The sequence below is a fragment of the Camelus dromedarius genome, chromosome 11 (genome assembly GCF_036321535.1).
Source record: "Camelus dromedarius isolate mCamDro1 chromosome 11, mCamDro1.pat, whole genome shotgun sequence".
NCBI lineage: Eukaryota > Metazoa > Chordata > Mammalia > Artiodactyla > Camelidae > Camelus > Camelus dromedarius.
Genome location: NC_087446.1, coordinates 20,103,859 through 20,117,637, shown reverse-complemented (window position 1 = coordinate 20,117,637; position 13,779 = coordinate 20,103,859). Strand labels below are relative to the sequence as shown.

Sequence of the window (13,779 nt, the reverse complement as noted above, 5' to 3'; positions counted from 1 at the left end):
CTGTGTTCATTGATTGGAAGAATTAATATTGTTAAAATGTCCATACTACCTAAAGTGATCTACAGACTCGATCTAATCTCTATAAAGATCCCAATGGTATTTTTTACAGAAATAGAAAAAACAATTCTAAAATTTACATGAAAAAACAAAAGACTGTGAATAGACAAATCAATCTTGAAAAAGAAAAACAAAGCTGTGGTATCATATTTTCTGATTTCAAAATATATTACAAAACTAAAATAATCAAAGCAGTATGGTACAATACCATATTAAAACATAAAATCAACGATTTTATAGATATAACATCAAAAACAAGGCAACAAAAACAACATTAAACAAGTGGTACTACATCAAACTTAAAAGTTTCTGCACATCAGAGAGAACAATTAAAAGGCAACCTATAGAATGGGAGAAAATAGTTGCAAATCCTACAAATGATAAGGGATTAATCTCTAAAATATATTAGGAACTCTTACAACTCAATAGCAAAAAAAAACCAAAAAACCTTAATAATCTGATTTAAAAATGAAATAAAGACTTGAATAGACATTTCTCTAAAGAAGATATACAAAAGGCCAATGGATGTATGAAAAAATGCCCAACATCACTAACCATCAGGGAAATTCAAATCAAAACCACAATTAAATATCACCTCACACCTGTTAGAATGATTATTAAAAAAAAAAAAAAGACAAGAGGTGTTGACTAGGATATAGAGAAACTGAAACCCTTGAACATTGTTGGTGAGAATGCAAGATGATGCCACTGCTATGGAAAACAGTATGGAGATTTCTCAAAAACTTAAAAATAGAACTACATATGACCCAGCATCCCACTTGTAAGTATCAATCCAAGAGAACTGAAATGAGGATCACCAAAAGATATTAACACTTTGTTTCACGTGTACTCACAATAGCCAAAATGGGGAAGCAAACTAAATGTTCACCAACAGACGAATGGATAAATAAAGTGTGGCACATACATACAGTAGAATACTCTTCCACCTTAAAAAAAAAAAAAAAGAAGAAGAAGAAGAAGGAAATTCTGCAATATGCAACATGAATGAATCTTGAGAACATTATGTTAAGAAAAATAAGACAATCATTGAAAGAGAAACATTGAATACTTCCACTTATCTAAGGTAGCTAAAATTATCAAATTCATAAAATCAAATTGTGGAATGGTGGTTGCCAGGGGCTGAAGAGAGGAGGAAATAGGGAATTACTAATCAATGGGGATAAAGTTTCAGTGAAGTAACATAAATAAGCTCTAGAGGTCTGCTGCACAACACTGAACCTGGAGTCAACAGTGATAAAGAGTACAGTTAAAAAACTGGCTAAGAGGGTAGATCTTCTATTAAGTAATCCTCTCACAGTAAAATAAAATACAATATAAAATAAAACTGATCTTTGATTACAGATAGTTCAAAAAGTACCACTATGGACCAGAGATCAGCTAATTTTTTCTGCCAAGAGTGAAAGAGTAAACAGATGGGCTTTTCAGGCCGATCAGTGTCTAATACAACTACATAACTCTACCCTCTTAGCTGAAAACAGTCACAGACAATACACAGACAATAAATGTGGCTGTGTTTCAATAAAACTTTATAATCAAAAACAGATGGAAGGCCAGATTTGATCCACAGGCTGTAGTTTGCCAACCCCTGTTACAGGCCATGAACTCCCAGGGAGTAGCTGTCTCATTTACTTTATTCTTCATTGTCTCCCCAGTCCCTAAAACATTCCTCACAGAACAGGTACACAATAAACATGCGTTGAACAGATGAACAGTCTACTTTCTGATGCAGGCACAGCAGATCTTGCTTGAATTGACATACAGGTCATATGTCCAGGGCCACCAATGCTATGAACGACCATGATGAGGATGTTACCTGACTACTGTTAACCAGGTTAAAAACACAGATGTTCCAGGGATCAAATATAGTCTGGAAAGCAAAGGCAATCACCATTGCTTGAAAGAAGAAAGGAAGAGGGTACTGGCACCTGGAAGTATGTTTTTTTGTTTGTTTTTGTTTACTTTTTTTTAACTGAAGTATACTTGATTTACAATGTTGTATTAGTTTCTGGTGTACAGCATAGTGATTCAGTTATACACATATGTATTCTTTTTCATTATAGGTCATTACAAGCTATTGAATATAGTTCTCTGTGCTATACAGTAGGACCTTGTTTATCTATTCTGTATATAGTAGTTTGTATCTGCTAGCCCCAAACTCTTAATTTATCCCTCTCCCCCAACCCTTTCCCCTTTGGTAACCACAAGTTTGTTTCCTATGTCTGTGAGTCTCTTTCTGTTTAGTAAATAAGTTTATTTGTGTCTCTTTATTTAGACTTCACATATAAGTGAGATCATATGGTACTTTCCTTTCTCTTTCTGTCTTACTTCACCTAAAATGATAATCTCCAAGTCCATCCATGTTGCAGCAAATGGCATTATTTCATTCTTTTTCATGGCTGAGTAGTATTCCAGTGTGTGTGTGTGTGTGTGTGTGTGTGTGTGTGTGTGTGTGTGTGTGTACCACAAATTCTTCATGCAGTCATCTGTTGATGAACATTCAGTTTGCTTCTATATTTTGGCAATTGTACAAGAATGCTGCTATGAACATTGAGGTAAATGTACCTTTTTGAATTAGAGTTTCCTCCAGATATATGTTTACAGTTGGGATTGCTGGATCATATCATAAGTCTATTTTTAGTTTTTTGAAGAATCTCCATACTGTTTTCCATAATGTTGTACCAAAAATTCCCACAACTGTGTAGGAGGGTTCCCTTTTATTCACATCCCCCCCCCAGCATTTATCATTTGTGGAATTTTTAGTGGTGCTCATTCTGACTGGTGTGAGGTGATACTTCATTGTTGTTTTGGTTTGCATTTCTCTGATAACTAGAGATATTGAGCATCTTTCCATGGCACTTGGTAGTATTTTAAGGAAGTTGTGAAAGTTTGGGAAGGATGATAGGGGAAGCTAAAAGGAGTGTTTGACACATTGCACACTGAGGTTGGAGAGCATGAGTGAGAAGTGGCAATGACCTAGAGGGCAACAGTGTCTTCTAACAAGGCCCTGAGCTTAGTCTTCCAAGTAGCTTAGCCTAGAAGGAAGACTGTTGAATAGATTCATGTCCCTTTCCTCTTTAAAAACCTCAGGAGTGTGAAGGAGACAAGTTTTTCAAGGCACCTCTAAGCCCACTGAGTAGACACTGAGAGCAAGGCTCACAATCACGAGTTGAAAAAAATTTAAGGACAAGAAATTATCATTGAAATTAAACAGCAGCAGACACGTCCAAGGAATAATGTGGGAATCTGATCCCTTTCTGAATCTTGTGGTAGATGAAAGTGTGAAGACCACATCCAGGGGAAACAGAACAGTATTGGAGTGGGGAAAATACAAGGAAAGAGTATCACATTAGAAGCCTAGGAAAGAGAATAAATAATGCCCGTGTTCTGCAGAGAATCAACTGCTCCACATGTCCCATCTCTAAAGGGCCTCTTTCATTGTGAATAAAAATCAGGTTGTGTACATTTGTCATATAATTTTTTTTTGAATTTTTTTTAAAAAGCCGAAACCCTTATAACTGCCAAGATCAGGTCCAAAATCCTCTGACTGACACAGAAATCCTTCAAGATTTGGTCCCAATCTACCTTCCTCGCCACTTCATGACAAGAACCTCTTCTCCAGTATGTACTGTTCCCAGAGCCACATCAGGCCACTTCCTTTTAGCCTCATCATGCCTGGTGATTCCACATCTCGTCATCTTTCCTCTAGTTATTCTCCACCCTGCAGTCTTTCTCTTCCTCTCCATCCAGCAAATTCTTGGCCCCTTCAGAGACATACACTGTGAAGCCTTCATGGCTCACTAACCCAGATAGTTTGTCTCTCATTCCACTGCTCTGCCCTTACATTCTCTCCCAATTATTCATTTGCATGTCTGCCTTCACACTGAAACAGGGAGCTCCTTGAAAGCCAGTTTTAATATTCTGGTGCTTAAGCAGAACTGGCAAAAATGCAAATAGCCCATGATGCTGCATTTAAAGCAATTAGAGCAGCATTTTGTCCTGCATTCTCTCTTGCTACCCTAATTTTCTTCCTGCACTTATCCCTTCCCAGCTGAACCTTCTATTTTGCTCTTCTCAGACCCAAATGCAAGAGAAAACATCTCTATGCAAAGTTGATAAACTTTTCTGTAAGAAGGGCCAAATAATTGTGTCCATTGTGTTTTTAAATTATTGAATACCCACACTCACAAAGACCTTTTAGAGGACTTTTCAATCCCATGTGCATTTTCAGGGAAGTGTATCTAATATGTTTCTATTAGTTAATGTACATTTAACGTATCAATGTAATGTGCTTTGAGTCATTATATTCCAAATAGAATGCATTGTCTTAGGAAGCACAACAATCTACTTTTCTCTATTAACAGGGTGTTGTTTTTACCAACTGAAACTTGACACATAATAATATTAATTAAAGCAAAATTCTCGTTTCTTCAAAATAAAATTTCCATATGAACATAATGGAATTCAGGATCTTTGGGTTAGCACCATCAGGGGGCTACAATGGAAACTGACCTTGACTTTCTTTCCTTCCTTCCTTCCTTTCTTTCTTCTTTCCTTCCTCCCTCTCTCCCTCATTTTCTCTTTCTCTCTCCCTCCATCCCTTTCCTTTTCTTTCTTTTTCCTTCTTCCTCCCTTTCTTTCTTTTTCCCTATTTACTATATTATGAAACAGTTTGATATCATAATATTTTCATTTTATCAAAATAAAAAATATTTTTCTAGTCATTTGAGGTTACATGGAACACCCTTAAAAGACGTAGCACCAAAATGAAACAGTTTGAATGCTGCAGTTAAATAAACATCCTTCTGAACATAACCTTTTGATCTTTTATTTCATAATAAATCTGGAAGTAGATTCATTCTTCCCAAATTTTTCTTATTTAGAACAGTTATAAAGGTACAAATTTTCCTTTTGTGGCCCCTCAAACAAAATGACAGCTGTGACAAGTGATACTAATTTTCAAACAGACATGCTTAGACAACTATCTCCTCAAGAAAATACTATGTTGGACATGGAGAAAGATGACAAAAAGTTAGTTTTGTATATCTGGAGAACCCACTAGAGGTGGCCCAGCTCTCAGCAGGGAAATGAAGGAGGGGCTCAGCTGTGATAATAGACTCATCCATGGGAGTGGGACAGACTGGCTCCCAACTCAGCCACAGGTGTTGGGAGGAGGCCCTGTGAGAGAACAATACTCAGTATCTAAAACATCGCAACAAACAATGGGGGTAGCCTAGGAAAGTCCTCCCGCAGGTGGACTTTACAAGGAATTAGGAACACTCTTAACCATGAAATGCCAAATGACTATAGATGAGTCCTCCAGAAGTTCACAAAAAAGCTGAGAGCCATTAAGTTATGTCAGCAATACCAATGAGATCAGACAATTGATGCTGTCATAATCTAAGTCTCTAGGACCAAGCAAGATTTAAGGCTACGCATCAGAATTTCAGGGACCAGTTCCATACAGTGACTCAGGCCCCACATGTCAAGGTGGGTGTCCCCTTATTAGAACTGAGGCACCAAAGCAGAAACCAATTTAGAAGCAAAAATCATGATGCTGCATCACAGAGTTCTGTAGATTACTGCTACCTCTTCTCAATATTGGTCCTGAAGGTTAAGGTGAGGTTGACTATGCTTTGGGGTTCACATGTAATCAGTAGTGTGGAGGAATGTACTGTAGAATCCAACAAAAAAGACTCAGAATTGGTCCCTGACCTCATGGCTTATGCTGCAAGAACTGAGAGAGGGAAGGGGGAGATGGTCCCCAAGAGGAAACATGAGTTACTGTTGGACCACAGGAAGAGTTCACGGATATCAAGTTGGCAAAAACAAAAACTGTCCCCAACTGTGAGATTCAACACAATGCTGTTGTCTAGTGAATAAAGAGTAGGAAAATGATGGTATATATTCTGAGAGATTTAAGCTATAGAGCCATCCCAAACCATTAACTTCTGTGGGATTCGTGTGATTTCAGTGTATTGGACAGGACTAAAGCCTTCACCATTTGCTGAAAGTTCTAAGTGCTCTTTGGACCGATGATTGAGTCTCATATGTGAATACAGTAATGAACTTTGCTCTCTTAATTTTCTTCTCTGTCTCTCTCTCTCTCTCTCTGGCTGTTGAAATCTAGAATTCTAAAGCTATAAGCACATGCTTACCCCTTATAGTATACATATAGCAAGTGCTTCAAGAACTTACGACTATTCTTTCTAGTACTGCAAGGTCAATTCAGCTAATTAGTGACACACTAAAGAGACAAGGAGAGAAATACTATTTGAGATCAAACTCATAGCTATTGCCCATCTAGCCCAGGAGAAGGGAATGGGTTGATTCTATGATAGCAACCACCCAAATCTAGAAATATGATCCCCAAATAATCCCCAGCTTCCATTTACAGTAATTATGGGTTTTCAGCATGAGCCAAGGGTACTTTTTTTTTTTCCCCAAAATCATGCCTTTTCTAACAACGAGGTAAGACCCATAAGTGGGTTATAAAATCATTTCGGTGGGTGGGACTAGATTTTTTTAGATTTTTTAATTAAACAGAAAAGAATAAAATAGAACTGAAGAGTAGAGAAGATAAGTAAACAGAAGAAAGAAAACTTGTTTTAGGGGTGTGTGTGTGTGTGTGTGTGTGTGTGTGTGTGTGTGTGTGTGTGTGCTGGGTTCCTACATAAAACACATTCTTTTCCTGAGAATTACAGTTTGAAAAATATAGTCACAGACATCGATATGGATATAAATACAGAGATATATAAAAGAAATAGCTGGCAAACTCCCCCCAAAATACTATCACCAACCCCATGGAAGGCTGTAATATTCTCCACTGTAATATTCATGGGCATCTACAAAAATACAATTATAATAAAAATGACTACTTTTGACAAGACCAGGGATAACTAGAAGTTAAAACATAAAAACAGGTTACTTAAAGTTTGAAAGGTAAACGTCAAACTTAAACTTAACTTCTCAAATCTTAATTTTCTCATGTTAAAAAAAAAATAGGGATAATTCAAAGAATGTCTAAGTTCTGAAAATACTTGATTCAATTCAATTCAATTATATTCTATTCTTGTTCTGCAAACTCCAAATCTGAGTATTGTCATTCACTTTCGTCCAATTCTAACGTCAAACATTTTTCGTACAATACGTGTATGGTGTCTCTCTTATTTTGTTTCTTTTTTCCACTAGAGAATGAATTCCCATTCAACAAAAAAAAAAAGCAGAAGAAAGAAAATCACTTTTAGGCCTAGCATTTAAAACAAACAGTGAGGATTTTCCTAAGCAGCATAAATTATCCAATACTTTCAGAGAGATTTACTTTAAACTCTAAGATAAGGACAAGTTTAGAGATTACGTTATACGGGGTTTTCTGTTTGACTTATTTTAGATCTTTGAATTATGCAGAGCTATACAAATGCACTCGCTGATAAAATGAAGAGCAAATCAGTACAACATTGCAGTGTCAGCCTTTGTGTTGGCAGAAATGCCCACTGATATTTTGGAGTGGGGGTGAACACTGGAATTCCTTTTAAACAGAATATCAGCTGCATAATTCTCCTCTGATCTCACACCCACTTGTGCCGATCTTCCTTTTTCTCTGTCCAGGCCCAGGGTGGAAAGAGATCAGAACACAGTTCTTCCAGGGAGGCAGTCTGATCCTCCACTCCCATTCTGCTCAAACTCCAGTTCAAAGATAGAAATGAAATCCAAGCAGGGTGTGGTTACACTTGTGGGATGTGAGTTTGGCCAGAACCCGCGTACTGTTATCTCATCTGTTCTGTCCCCTCCCTGAGTTCTCAAAGTCCTATCTCTGATTCATTCTTTCTCAACTCTCTGAACCTTGAACGGAAAGAACTGCATTTCAGACCTGGAGCAGAGTGACCAGTAGCATCTAAACCCAAATCCTTGCTGTGGTCCCTCTGGGGCTTCATCGTCGGTCCTCGGCCTGTAAAGGTGACCTCCTCTCCTACAACCCTCCCCTTCCCTGCACTGCCCTTCTCGGGAGCCTCGGACACACCCAGCATGCTCCTGCGACACATGCTGTTGCCTCTGCCTACAAAGCTCCTCCCTTCAGTTTCTGCATGGCCTCATTCAGATCTCTTTGGCCTCATTCTGATCTCTGCTGTACCACTGAATCTAGAACTTCCCTGACCCCGTCACTCTGTATCCCGTGTACCTCTCTCTGTTTTTCTTCACAGCACTTAAGTGCTTCACTTGATTTCTTCCGTTACAAACATGGGCAAACATAAAGTCAGAGGCACCTAAGTCGGTATCCTGTCTCTGCCTTTGCTCTGATCTTGGATAAATTACATACTTGTATCCTTTTGATTCCATTTACTTATTGGTACAAATGAATTGCTGTATGGGTCAAATGGAATTAAATGTAAAAGCTCTGAACTCAATGCTTTGTTATATTAGAATTCAAGTTTCAGAAGGTCAAGGATTTTGTAGGTGTAAGGTAGTATTTTAACCCCACCAGAACAGGACTGAGAATTGGTTTAATAAACATATTTTGAAGGAAGGAAAAGAGAGAGGGAGGGAAGGAGAGAGGGAGACACAGAGGGAAGGAAGGAAGGAGAAAGGGCAGTTATGTGCTCAATTTAAATTGTGATCATTGTTATTCATTTTTTTCCACCAAAGTGGCTCTGAAATGCTTCTACGGAATAATATATTTATAAGAAATAAATATGCATCTAAATTTTCCTAATGCACAAGAGGTCCTCAGCTTCCTTCTCACCATCTGGTTCCTGAAAGTTATTTAGTCCTTATTTCTAATGACGTCTGAAAACAAGAAAATAAGGTAAAACGTGAGAAGTAACATCTTGAAGCTAAGACAGCAGTGACACCGGTCAGACAGGCAATAGTTGAGACCCTGAGTCCAGAGAGGCCTGCTGAAGTGAGATGGCTAATCTAGCTGATGGTCTGTAACTAGGAAGGTCTCTGGACATTCTGGACTTTGCAGGAAATTTTGCATGTTCTTTCCATGGGAGACCAGCAAGCAAAGGCCAGAATCAAAGGCATCTGTCAACAGGTAACAGGCAAAAGTCCAGGGAAGCATCAAGTCAATGTCATGGACGTGTAACAGTGGTCCTCCAGCTAACTGTGAGCTCCACAAGGGCAGGGGCCTAGCCAATTCCTGAGTATTGTACATCCTCAATGATTATTTATTGAGTGAGTAAATTATAAGTCAAGGAAGATCATTTTTCAGTTGAAGGTAACAGCCCCAACACAAGTTCTCTTAAACAAAAAACAATATAACTAAGCAGGCCAGGTTTCAATTTGACCGCAGAAGCAAGGGAATGCCAGGCTCAAATATAAACATTAGGATATGGTCTCTCCAGCTTTTGCTTTGGATGACTTTCATTTGCCAACCACCAGCACGTCCCAGGGCTACACGCTTTCTTAGTCACAACCATCAGGAAAACTCACAGGCAGGAATTGCCTGTGCTTGGGACATACACCATTTTTTGAGCCAATCACTGGAGCACTGCAGTTAAGGGAATACAAAGTGCTGATTGTCTGAAACCTCTTGGAGAATAGCATAGGGTAAGCTTCAGAGTAACTGCCTGTGCTGACAGAAAAGACGGGAGGTGGGTACAATTCATTAAAGGGAAATCTGGTTAAGGTCATTTCTGAGCAGAAGTGTGAGTGAATCCAGACTTTGCAAACAACAAATGTCAACACTGAGGCAGCAGGCCCAGGCATGAGGGAGTCACCCTGAATCAGCACAGTTCTGCAGCAGGGACCCAAGAACGAGGGCTAGAATAGCCTCCAGTCCCTGGGAGCATTGAGGCAATGCCATAGGACTTGGAGTGCAGCTTGGGTTAACCATAGAAGTGTGACTCAGTCATGAGCCAGTGTGACTAGGAACTGTTACTAAAACCAAAGGGAAGAGCAAAACTGTAGGTGAAGTTAAAGTGGGACCAGCCTCAAGACTGATTTGATATCAAGCTCTCAGATGCTTCCTTTGAATGAGAACATGGTTGGCTTTGGTGAAGCCGAGGTGGTAGTAGCATTCAGTGATGAATTAGAGGATGAAGGAATATTTAGGATGTTGGATGTAGAATGATCAGGGTGATAATAAGGTTCAGACTCTCCCCATGTGGACTCATTTATTATCCTCTTATTCCACTAGGTCTTAAAAGTCTGCTCCAGTAATAACTTTATTCAATCCTTAGTTTTTATGACATTTGTTTGATATTGTTTTTATGACAGTAAATAAAGTAAAACATGAGAAGTAACATGCTAAAGCTAGGCTAGCACTTTAACTTTAAGCATGCTTCAGACTCAAACTGAGTATTGGACATGTCTCCAATGATGGGCCGCAGGTACCCCTGCTTCCCACTTCATCTCCCATTTCTCCTTGCCCCAACAAATACAGTATTTTCCTCCAAAACTGGTTTTTCTCCTATACTTCTAACCTCAATTAATAGCAACTTTATTTAAGCCAGAAACCTGTTCATCATCTCTGTCTTTCTCTGTCTATGCATGTGTGTATGTTCATATCTATCTACCTCTACCTCCATTTCTTCTCCTGTCAAATCAGTCATCAAATCCTGCCTCTTATATTTCCTTCATATTGCTCGATTCCAACACACCACTAAACTGTTGCCCTGATTCAGATCCTTATCATCTTTTGTGTAGGGTACTTCAGTTGTCCCCAAACTGGATTCCCTAACTTGAGGTGAACATTCCTGAAAACCATAGTCCATATAGTTTCTCTGTGTTCCCATAGCACGCTGTGCCTGCTTTCTACTTAACATTTACAATATCATATTGTGATTATGGTTTTATGTGTCTGTCCCCCTTACAAGATACTAAATTTCTCAAATGTGAGAGTTCGTCTTTGAATCCTCAATACCTAAAACAGTGTCTACAGAAGTGGACCAAGTCATTGATTGTTTATATACTTAAAGGCAAGACTAGATCAATAAGTACTTCCAACTCTCTGCTAATCAATCATACAGCCACAAACAAAACATCAATAGTGCCTTGTTTGGGGATAACTGGGTAAAGAGTTTTTCCTTGGCGCTTGTAGTGCAATGGGCCAGACTTTTTCTGAATTAGTAGACAAAATTCTATTTTATTGGAATCTTCTGATTAGACTACCTGATTTACTTTCATCAGCAATTTGCAGATGCAGTGGCTTGAGGTTCTGAAATATGCATTTTACATACATGAAGATGAAAAAAACCCTCCAAACTTGGGCTGTCTCCCTTAATTATAATTATAGACAGCCTACTTTGCATCATCATTCTGAAGAAGATCCAGAATATCTTTCACATCAATTTGAAAACTCTATCATAATAGTCTAGCCTCACATAAGTAATCAAGAAAACTCCAAGTAAACAGGAACATAGCACTCTTATTATGAGCAGACAATGAACTTTCTTCTGAATTTATGAATTAATATACTTAGTTATGTGTAATAACTTTGGCTCACCTACTTAAATGATGCTTTGATTATGTAAGTTAATGAAATTTTTAATCATGTTTCTAGGTTACCATGTGTGTTTATCTTTGTTTTGATTGTGATATTGGACCTGCTTTAACTATTCAGACAAGAGATATTACATAATATGTTTATAGGTATGTGTTTATAGTAAAATTGCTTAGATGAATCTGTGATAGGCTCTGATCCTTCTAATGAGAATTTTTTAATGTGTCTTCTTACTCTTCTCTGCAAGACAGTTCATTTGAAAGTAAAAAGATGTTATCATTTTAAAAGGGTAAAAGTACTTTTATTGACATTTTGTATACTGTTTTGTATACTGTGACTAAAATCTCTTTTTAAGGAATATTTTTTCTTTCTTTTTAAAAAATAAGTGTGACATTAGAGAATGTTTATCTTATAACTCCAATGTATGACTCAGAAGCAATATTGATGAATTTGCTTAGGACATAGCCTTAGTGCTGTGTGAAGAAAAGACTATAGGTAATGGATGCTTTATAGAAACAAGTGATCTGAAGTTTATCTGAAAGTTCAAGGGCAAAAAAAGGGCACAGGTTAGGGATAATGTTATTTTCAGAAGTATATTGGTATATTTCAGAGCTAACCAAATATGCAAAATGGATTGTCAAGTCATTCCAAGAACTTTTAAGTTTGGTTCTTTAAAAATAATACATTATGCTATTTAATGATTTATACATTTTTCTGTAGGAATGCATTATACTTCAATTTTAAAAGCTTACTTACAAAATGTACACCCTCTAACACATATAATAGGCACCTGAAATGATGACAATTTTAAATTACCAGTCCAAAAAATATTCATTATTTTTTATCTTTTCCTCAACATGCCTCTTTAATTTATGACAAGGACTGGCTGTTCCTACTAATGATACACATTGTGTTGGTATGTGTTAGAAGTTAAATGAAGATAAGAATTGTAAAGGCAAGATTTCTGTCACTTCCAAATGGCCTGCTCTAATAAGCTCTGGAAACTCTAATCATTTAATGTTTACACATGATTTACTAGACAACCAGGACTAGGTTGAAGATATATTAGAGCTTTATCTGTAGAAATATGGACCCTGGCCTTTCAGATTTGCAAGTATGCAGTGACAACATGCATAGTGTTACACAGTGCCTGTGTGTGTGTGTGCGCGCGCATGTGTGCATGCGCATGTGTGCGTATAATAAAACAGAGATTGAAAGAAAGAGAGAGAGGCCAGTTTTTTCCCCCAGTGAGTCAGTGGTGTTAGGTCAGTAAAAGTAATATTCTTATCTCACTTATGAAGTGGAAACAAGTTCACATGCCAATGGGTGGTGTGTCTATTGATACTGGTGAAGACTTCACTCCAAATATACAAATTGTATGAGTTTTCCTAATAAATATTCAACACATATTAAATAGTTATGACTCCTTTTCTTATTTTTACAATAACGTGATTATCTACAGCTAGCGTTCAATGTTTTATGCAGTGGAGAAAGAAGAGAATATGACAATTTAGGGTTAAAATGAAGGACCACAAACTAGTATATCACAAGGCAAATCCACCTAGCAGGATAGATTTCTTTGACAAACACAATGCTTTTAAAAATGACTTACCTCCCAGCATTAAGTGATTTGGAGATTCTGTGAAAAATCTACATGAGGAGTTTGTCTTGACAAACAGAAGCTCTGGAAATACTGGACTCTCGTAACTACACGGACTGAGCGAAACGCTGCTACTTCTTTTACACCGAGCTTGGCTCTTTAGTTCAAGATCGTCTCCATGCCATTCACAGCCTGTTTCATCCATGTTACCTTGCCTGGCTCTTACAGATGTGAGGTTGCTATCCTGGGTTTCCATGGAGAGTCCAATTTAATTGTCTGCTAAATTGGTTAGATCAAAATTTATTTTCCCAGTTTCCTTCCCAACCTATAGTGGAGGATATTGGTATTTTAAAGTTTTCCATTTATTAGATTTCAAAATGAGCCTTTTTAAGTGTCTTACGATACTTTAAACAGACACAAAACAAAATCCTTTTCATTGGTTGTTTTTCAACCAGACTCAAGTCTTTCTATTTAATGGATTATCAGTTTTTAAAAATATATATATTCAAGTTTCCATATAAGTACTTACTCCTTTATTAGAAAAGCAGTCTTTTTTTAACTCATCTTTCCTCATTTATTTACTTATTTTTATTGAAGTATAGTTAATTTACAATATTGTTAGTTTCTCATGTACAGCCAAGTGATTCAGTTATATATAATA

The 13,779-nt window shown here is 37.5% G+C and overlaps 1 long non-coding RNA gene and 1 pseudogene across 1 annotated transcript in view; one reads left to right on the top strand and one right to left on the bottom strand.

Moving 5' to 3' along the window:
* LOC116156461 (uncharacterized) overlaps positions 1–13,779 on the bottom strand; it is a 117,554-nt gene that overhangs the window by 71,443 nt on the left and 32,332 nt on the right. The gene's annotated exons all lie outside the window — the stretch shown is intronic.
* LOC116156264 (small nuclear ribonucleoprotein G-like) lies at positions 750–3,448 on the top strand (annotated as a pseudogene).